A 9,726-nucleotide genomic window follows, 5' to 3' on the forward strand; every position below is an offset into this window, starting at 1 on the left:
CATGTGGGATCTTCCCGGACCGGGGCACGAACCCGTGTCCCCTGGCTCGGCAGGCGGACTCTCAACCTCTGCGCCACCAGGGAAGCCCTGTACTTAATAACTCTTAACCATTGTCAGACTGCAGATGAGCCTGTAGCTGGTGCAAATCAATCTCCTAAATAGCTGAGGTCCCAGAGGGTAGGGACACACCTTCTTGTAAGCCCAGTAACATCTATCATAATGTCTGGTACTTGATTACATATTTGTCGAATTGAATTTGGAAAACATAACGTGTAACTCACATAGCTGCAGCCCTCAGGAAATAGCCAAATAAGGAGGAAAAGAAATGCACCAGTCACTGCAGTAAATATTTGGCAAAGTGAAGGAGAAAAGATGGCTGAACAATCCTGATGTTAAAAACAGATAAATTATTATGAACTTTCATCAAATCTTTAACCGTGGCCATTTTTAAGTCTTTTGTCATTTACAGACAGTTCTGGGTGTACTCTGATGCTTTTGCAAAAATGTTCCTATAAAAGGGTTTCATCTCTAAGGAATTCATGGAAAAGACTGACAAGTACAGGTTTCTGGTAACTGACGATACTGCTGAACTGATGAATAAGCATTTTCAGAACTCTAATGGAAGACTGATGAATTCATAAAAGTGCTAACAAAAGATCAAGATAAAAACAATTAATTACATGGGACTGAGTGAACAGATGAGGATGATTATAATTTTTGTGACTTTCAGTTTGAATTTTAAAAAAATTTAAAAAAACATAAAAATCTCAAATCTTGTAAGTTTTCTAAAGGAACGGGACCTTAGGGTTTAATTTAAATGAGAGGAGAAGTGGGCTGGGACACTCAGCATCCATGTGGCTCTGTCTGATGCTGTCTGCTTTAGCCTACCTCCCTCTCCATCTTTTACTGGAGTGCGTTACATCCCCGGCCGCCAACCTGGCCTGCAGGGGAGAGATCCCCATGGGGGAGCCACGCAAGCCCACAGGGCTTCTAGTTTCCAGGTTCCCTCATTCAGGAAGGCAGCAGCAGGGGAGTGCTGGTCCAGAGGTCAGAAAGACTGTGAGAAATTCTGAAAACGAGCTACCAAGCCTGCCCTTTGCCTCCTAGGAGAACAGAAAAGCAGACATTTGGGATGTTCTGACAGTTTTCTTTTTCCAGATTGTTTCTCAGTGGTACTTTGGATGCATTTACACCAAAAGTGATTCTATTTCTCCGAGTAAGTGGGGACAGAACAAGCTTCCAATCCAACCACCGGCCATAGAGCGACTCAATCTTACTCCTGGAGTAAGTCAAGGGCGAATCAGGAACTCTGGACGTTTTCTGGCTTATGTCTGGTGACGATTACTCTTTCTAGAACTAGATTTGCAAGGGACTGCTTAAGGAGACTTCCCCCTTGAGGTTCTAGCCCTGCAACTACTGAAGCTGCCACCAGGGGGCTCATTTTCACCTTTTCCCCTAGAAGTAAATACAGAAGTTCCCCACCTATGATTTTCGGAATTTACAGTGGTGTAAAAGTGATACACATTTGGTAGAAACTGTACGTCGAATTTTAAATTTTGATCTTTTCCCGGGCGAGTGGTAGATAAACTATCGTGATGCTGGACAGCAGAAGTCAGCCAGCCAATCAGGAGGGGAAACGATGATACACTTACAACAGTGCTGTACCCAGACAGCCATCCTGTTTTTCACTTAAGTACTGTATTCAATAAATTACATGTGGGACTTCCCTGGTGGCACAGTGGTTAAGAGTCCGCCTGCCAATGCAGGGGACACGGGTTCGAGCCCTGGTCCTGGAAGATCCCACATGCCGCGGAGTAATTAAGCCTGTGCGCCACAACTACCGAGCCTGCATTCTAGAGCCCGCGAGCCACAACTACTGAGTCTACCTGCTGCAACTACTGAAGACTGCGAGCCTAGAGCCCGTGCTCCACAACAAGAGAAGCTACCGTAATGAGAAGCCCGGGCACTGCAACGAAGAGTAGCACCCGCTTCCCTCAACTAGAGAAAGCCTGAGCGTAGCAACAAAGACCCAAAATGCAGCCAAATAAATAAATAAATAAATTACACGAGCTATTCAACAATTTATTATAAAATAGGCGTTGTGTTAGATGATTTTGCCCAACAGTAGGCTGATATTCTGCGCATGTTTAAGGTAGGTGAGGCTATGATATTTGGTAGGTTAGCTGTATTAAATGCATTTCCGACTTATGGGTTTATTGGGATGTAACGCCATCCTAAGTTGAGGAAGATCTGTAGCTGAGGGCTGGGATAGAAGACACTCTTCCATACCCATGAATTGCTTTATCAGTAGTGATCTACCCATTAAGATGCACCATAAGAAATAAATATGGATCCATACTGTGTATCAAATAGATGGCAATAAAAATACACTGTAAATTTTAAAAAAGAAAACACTCTTCCACCTGTAAAGGTATTCCCCTCTTCCAGACATCACGAGAACCACATAACAAGCAGGTCCACGGTGACTGACATAAACATACCAGATACGAAAAAATTCAACCATACCAAGTCCCATAATGCTTTTGCCATGAGATTCTTTTAAATTCCGCAAGTGGACAGTGACTTAAAACAATAAACCTAGGACATTATGCGCCTGGCTACTTCCAACAGCCTTAGCATCCCTCATCCCTGGCTCAGTGCTGCTTCTTGGAGCAGCAGAGTAGCTTCCTTCTCTGATTCCCCTGCACAGGCTGGTGCGCTAAGAAAAGATGGACTTGTAAACCCTTTGGAGGTCATGAGGAATATTTTCATCAACCATATCATAATCTCTAGTGGAATAAAATAAGACTGTTTTAGTTCTTCTTTGCAATTTCCTGCAGTTAAATTAATTGGATCCATGTGTTTCTGTAATGGCAAATATTAAGTCATTGACAGCATGAACCAAAAGTAGTTCTATGGATGTATGTCTTGCTATTTACTGTCAGACAATATGGCTCAACATTCATCTGGTGAAAAAATAAAATTATCTTCGACAGACAAAAAAGACAACGATGGGAAAGGCAGTGGGAACAGCCCTAGCAAAGGCTTGGTGGGAAAGGGTAGGAATGAGAAAGAGAGCTGTCAGTAGTGGGAGTGGAGAGAATTAGAGCAACCTGAGAATTATTTTTGAGGCAGGAAGCCCAAGACACTGGAATTAAGTGAGTAATAGGTAAAGGAGAAGATAGCTCTTGAATTTCTTGTGGTGTGGAAACTCCCATAGAGTCTAGAAGAAAGAGGGTGTGGGTTGGGGACAGATGTTGCCCTTCGAAAATGATGAATTTCCTAGGTCTCTGTTGTTAAAAAATTGGGGCTTTAGTCAGGAGAAAATGGGAAGCCATTGAAAGTTTCTGAGCCGAGGAAGGATGTGATAAGATTTTAGAGTCTCTGCAGCAAGTGAGGGAGAGGGTGGCTGGAGATAGAGAGGCCTTCACCCAGCAGAGGCGCAGAGGGCCTGAGCCTGGTCAGTGGGGGCCAGAAGACACCCCCTGTCCAGCGACTAAAGCTGTGCTGGCCCCCAGGAGCCCAGGGGAGGCTGGTCTGTCACCACTCTTTAGTGTTGAGTTTGGAAGGATTTCTTCAGGGGCTGCTGCAGTGCGAGTCTCCCTGTCTACCACCTCCTGAAAAGACGGGAGCTTTTAGAGCTCGCCTAGAGAGCACGTCAGGGAAGATGACGGTGACGTTGGGATCAGCCCATCTCTTGTTAGCAGCCAGAATGTGGGCAAGGAAGAGGAACCCGGACACTGCAGAGTTCCCTGGCCCAGAGTTCAGACGCCTCCAGGAAGAGCCTGAGGGAATTTGCACTTCCCAGAAAGGTCACAAATGTGTCCAGAGGCAGGGAAAGGCTTTGATACTGAGAAGTAATGAAGGGGAAAGGGTGTTCTGTCTCCAAAAGGAGCTTTTGAAGAAATACTCACAGTAATGGCTGAATAGATAAATGGCTGGATATTATGCAAATGAGTCAGCAGCCTCATGGAATGATTAAAATGTCTATTCAGCAGATAAATGACAAATTTGCAAGTTGCAGAGGAGTGGGAATAGTATGATTGCAAACAAATGTAATGGCTTCTATATCTGTTTATTTTTATTTTTTCCTGCACCCCACGCCTTGAGGGATCTATTCCCCCGATCAGGGATTGAACCTACACCCTCGGCAGGAAAAGCACAAAGTCCTAACCACAGGACAGCCAGGGAATTCCCTGTATCTGTTTAAATATTTTCATGGGCATAAAGTTTAGGAATATCCACATCGGTTACCTTAGGAGAGACGAGTGGGAGAGGAGGGTCGAGGGAGATTTTTTTTTTTCCCCCATAAATTTATTTATTTATTTTTGTCTGTGTTGGGTCTCCATTGCTGCACGCGGGCTTTCTCTAGTTGCGGCGAGCAGGGACTACTCTTTGCTGCGGTGTGCGGGCTTCTCATTGCGGTGGCTTCTCTTGTTGCAGAACACGGGCTCTAGGTGTGCGGGCTTCAGTAGTTATGGCTCGCAGGCTCAGTAGTTGTGGCTCGCAGGCTCTAGAGCACAGGCTCAGTAGTTGCGGCACACGGGCTTAGTTGCTCTGCAGCATGTGGGATCTTCCCGGACCAGAGCTCGACCCCGTGTCCCCTGCGTTGGCAGGCAGATTCTTAATCACTGTGCCACCAGGGAAGCCCAAGGGAGATTATTAACTCCAACCTGCATCTCACTATGGTTTGACCTCTTCCAACTACTGATGCAGTACTCTCAGGATTAATAATATTAAATTAATAAAACAAGAAAAAGGAAACCAATAAACCATATTTACATTTTAATTGATCTCATCTTTGTATCCTGCTCTATAGTTTAGAAGGCTGTAATGTGGTCTGCAACTTGGATATTTTCATTGCTGTTTTATCTGTAAGCAAACAACACAATTATTAAAATAACAACAGCATAACAGGAAGCTCCTAATAATCCACTTATCGTCCCACCACCCTCTTAACATAACAATGTCACTTCTCTGAATGCCCTTCAACCCAGAGGGCATTTTGAGGAGTGATGTGTGACAAGACGCTGTGCTTTGGAGTCACAATCTGCTATGTTACTATTTACTTGTTTATAATTTTCCTTGAGCCCTCTAATCTGTTTCCTCAACTGCAAGTAACACGTTGTGAAGATTAAGGGATAAAATATGTAATATTTAGTGTAGAATCCCGTTAAGTAGTAAGCATTCAATAAACAGAGGCTTAAAATGAAATAACCTCAGTTTCCTCAACTCTAATATGGGCATAATTTGTCGCAGAGTCGTTGTGAGGATTAAGTGACATAATTTGGGTTAAAGAGTCATACAGATATTTGCATATATGCAAATCTACGATAACACAATGTGGGGGTGGGGAGGTATAGAAAGAACTCCTGGCTGCTACTGTCCTCAAGGACTAGAAAAGAAACAGTAGGTGAAGGAAGAAGGAAAGATCACATAGCAAAATATGTAGCTTATAAAACTTTATAATGTTTCGGCAAAAATACAGACATTGAATATGCATGTGACAAGGACCAGAGGCTGACAGTTGATTATATGAGGGTAACGTGTTAGGTTAAGATGAAAGTATGATTATTATTAAAGTAATCAAGAGACGTCTTTTGTTCGCTGAGGGGTGTAGTGTAGGGCCGGGCAGGTGGGGGTGATGCTGAGAATTCCCTTTCTTTCAGGACTTTGACGCTAAGCTGCGGGTCAACAGGGTAGCCTGCGAGTCCCCCTCCCCCTCCCCGTTTGACTCCGCGGGGAGCCGTGGCGCAGGGTGGCCAGAGGGTTTGGAGATCAAAGATATGTGGATGAGACATCATTCTCTGGCCCGGGGCCGGATGTCTGGCTCGGGCGAAGCCGGGAGCGGCTCCAGGAATTACTGATGCAAAGACCGGTCTGGGAGAAAGAAGAGCTCCGACTGGCCACGTGGGGGCGACAAGACACCGAGGGAAGGCGGGGGGCTCCGCGGGCCTTGGGGTTTGCCTGGGTGTCGTCGAGAGGGTCCAGTGGCCCGTCCCTTAGTGGGGCAGATGCAGGAGGACGGACTGGGCAGCGGGCACCTCGGCTGCGCGGGTGTGATGCGGCCCGGATGCTGCGCTTAGGGAGCCGGGCCACCGCCCGTTGTGAATTACCAGGCCCCGCCCGCCCACCTTCCCTGGGGTTAAATGGACCCGCCTTGGCAAGTTACAAAGGCAAACATTTCTGGAACGCCTGCTGTATACCAAGTCCTCTCCTAGGCACTGTATATTCGTTAAATCTCACCTAATCTTCACAACCACCTTGGGAGATATTATCGCCTCCATTTTATAGAGGAGGAAACTGAAACTTACTAAGTCGGAGGATTTAGCCCTACTAGGTATAATCAGGCAAACAAGGAGAATTGTAAATCTTTTCACTTATTTATTTTTGTCTGCACGTGGGCTTTCTCTAGTTGCGGCGAGCACGAGCTACTCTTTGTTTTGGTGCGTGGGCTTCTCATTGCGGTGGCTTCACTTGTTTCGGAGCACGGGCTCTAGACGCGGAGGCTTCAGTAGTTGTGGCACGTTGGCTTCAATAGTTGTGGCTCGCGGGCTCTAGAGCGCAGGCTCAGTAGTTGGGGCGCACGGGCTTAGTTGCTCCGCGGCATGTGGGATCTTCGCGGAACAGGGCTCGAACCCTTGTCCCCTGCATTGGCAGGCGGATTCTTAACCACTGCGCCACCAGGGAAGCCCTGTAAATATTTTAAAGTAAATATATGAATGAAAAGAACTCAACCTCGCTGCTCATCAGGGAAATGCAAATGAGAGCAGCAACGGGGATCCCATTTTTTCACTACCAGAGGGCAAGAATTTGAAAGATTTCCCTGTGTGGGTGCAAGTGTAATACAAAAGAGTTCTCCTCTACACAGTTAGGAATGCAAAGAGGAATGCATTTCAGTGAATTTTGGGTATCTGTCAAAATTTGCAAGCAAATTCCTCCTGATACAGAAATTCCCCTTGTGGAATCTATTTTACAGAAATAACCACACAAGTATATTCATCTTAGTGGGAAAGGCAAATAAGTTTTTTTGTTTGTTTTGTTTTGTTTTTTTTAAAGAGATTTACCTGCTATTATGCAGCTATTGACTGAGCCTGGGGGTCCAATCCCACTGTATCTGATTCTGATAATCTCTGCCTTTGGGCAACATGGGGGGTGGTGAGGGGAGGGTTCCAGTTGAGCATTGTTCACAGCAGCGGAATCTCTAGGGATGCTTGCTAAAATGCACATTTCTTTGGAGGCCTTTTCCAAGATTTAAAGAAACAAAAGCTTTAGGAGTGGTTATCCTAGAACCTACATTAAAAAAAAAAAAAAAAAAAACAAACTCCCTGGGTGATTTTTGAAAGCTCTGCTTTCTCCGTCTTTGCAGCAGGTTAGAATACTGGGACCTTTAAAAATACCAATATCCAGGCCACACTCTAGCCCTATAAAACCACACCCTCTGTCTGTGAGGCCCAGGCATCAGGATATTTTTTAAAGCTCCCAGGTAATTCCCAGATGCAGTCAAGGCAGAGAACCACAGGCCTTGCCACTCACAGTATAGCTGCTGGCCCATGAGTATTGGCAGAAGTGCACAGTCTCAGGTTCGACACCTCAGACCGGCTGCATCAGAATCCACATTTTAACAGGAGCCCCCAGTGATTCATATGCAAATTAATGTTTGAGGTAGATGTGGGTGAGTTTTTTTCTTTTTAGTTAATTTTGATTGGAGTATGGTTGCTTTGGGGTGAGGTTTTAAATTTATTTCAACATTCCTCCTGTTGCCTGACCTCATTCTGATAGTTTGGAGAGCAGATTGGAACTCTGGGCTGCCACCTACGAGATCAAAAGCAGATGGGCCATGGTTAATTCTGCCAACATCTCCTGATCAACTCCTAAGGGGAAAGGCAGTTCTGGAGGGAGCTATACCTCTTTGTCCAGATCCCTAAAGTCTGGACAAGCATAGGCTGAGGGAGGACTGGCCTGGAAGCAGTGTAAGTGTAGACAATCCGAACTCCAGGTGGATTAAAAGCATAAAGTAAATCAACCATGTGAGTCATCTAGTGAAACTTCAGATTCAAGTCTCCGTCATTCACTGGTCTCCATCACCTCTCACCAGATCCCCAAACTGGTCTCCCCACCTCCAGTCTTGAACCAATTCAAGATGACATGACAGAGAATGTTTTACAGCACAAATCTGGCTATGCTATTTATTCCCTGCTTACCATCCTTGACAGGTTTTGGGCATCCTCACATTAAAAGTCAAACTCATGATCTTGGCATACTAAGCCCTCCACCAACTGACCCAGCTAAGCCTCAACTCTGGAGAACCGCCATGTGCCAACTCTGTTCAGGAATAATGACTGAACCACTGGGCTTCCCTCAAGCTGCTGTGTCCCCAGCTTCTCTATTAGTCACCCACACTGCCCTCAGCCCCTGGAAAGTCCTCCTCCCAGATTAAGTCTCAGGATTTCAGTCTGTGACTCTTCTCCTGATCAGTCCTCATCCCAGCAAAGAGCTGAGCATGATGTCATTAGGAGGAGTGTCACCTGATTTCAGATTTGAAGGCCTGTCCAGTGAGAGCAGTGGGACCGTCTTACAGGCACAGCTTTTAAGAGCCAACCCTCCTTGGACATATCAGGATAGAGGTTCAGGTGTGTGTCACACAAACCCAGATCAACATAAAACAAGGGTTCTCAACTTTGGCTGGGGAGCTTTTTGAAATATCGAAAGCTCAGGGTACACCCCAGACCAATTACATCAGAAATTGAGGAAGGGGAGCAGTCATCAGTATTGTTATAAAGCGCCCCCCCCCCCCCACACCTTTGATCCTAATGTGCAACCTAGATGAAGAACCATTGGTGATTTATTTCTCTCCCATGAGACATTCCAGAGCTGTTGTGACTGCTGTGTACCACTCAGGAATCCAGCCTCCTCATCCCACCCATGTGGTCCAACTGGCTCACAGTTCGTCCAAACTACAGGGTGGAGGAGGGGAAGATGCACGCATCACTTCTGGGTATGGCCCATTGGCTGGATGTAGTCAGAGGCCACGTTTTATCCAAGGGAAGCTGGGAAATGTAGTCTTTATTCTAGGTGACTGTGGCTCAGCTAGAAAACTTGGGGGCTCTGTTAATACAGAGGAGAAAATGGCTATTGAAGGAAATCAACCCAAGGAAGGATTTCCTAAAGAACAGAACGGTTGTGTAATGGAAGAGGCAGTGTGCTCCCTGCCACCTGAAGAAGGAATCACACCAGTGGAAAAGTGCTGCTCTATAGTGACCAGATACTCCGTCTGTCCTTTAATTATTCATTCTCAGCCACCACAGTCACACTGGCCTTCTTTCTGTTCCATGAGTGCATCCATCTGTCTTCCCCATCAGACGGCCTTGAGTTTTCCATGCGTCTCTCCTGTCCTTTGAGTCTCAGAGGGGTCCACTCTGAGCACCAGACCCAGAGGTGTGCTCCCACTACCCCCGTCCCTGTCAGTCCACATACTTTCTATTTCATCGTGTTTATAACCTTAAGAGTTAGACTGCTGGGTTTAGTCCCAGCTCAGCCCCTCACTGGCTGTGTGACTTTTCTGTGTCTCTGTTTTCTCATCTATAAAATGGGGATAAGAATAGTGCCTAGGGCTTCCCTGGTGGCGCAGTGGTTGAGAATCTGCCTGCCAATGCAGGGGACACGGGTTTGAGCCCTGGTCCGGGAAGATCCCACATGCCGTGGAGCAACTAGGCCCGTGAGCCA

Source organism: Mesoplodon densirostris, chromosome 14 (assembly GCF_025265405.1).
Source record: "Mesoplodon densirostris isolate mMesDen1 chromosome 14, mMesDen1 primary haplotype, whole genome shotgun sequence".
Taxonomy (NCBI): Eukaryota; Metazoa; Chordata; class Mammalia; order Artiodactyla; family Ziphiidae; genus Mesoplodon; species Mesoplodon densirostris.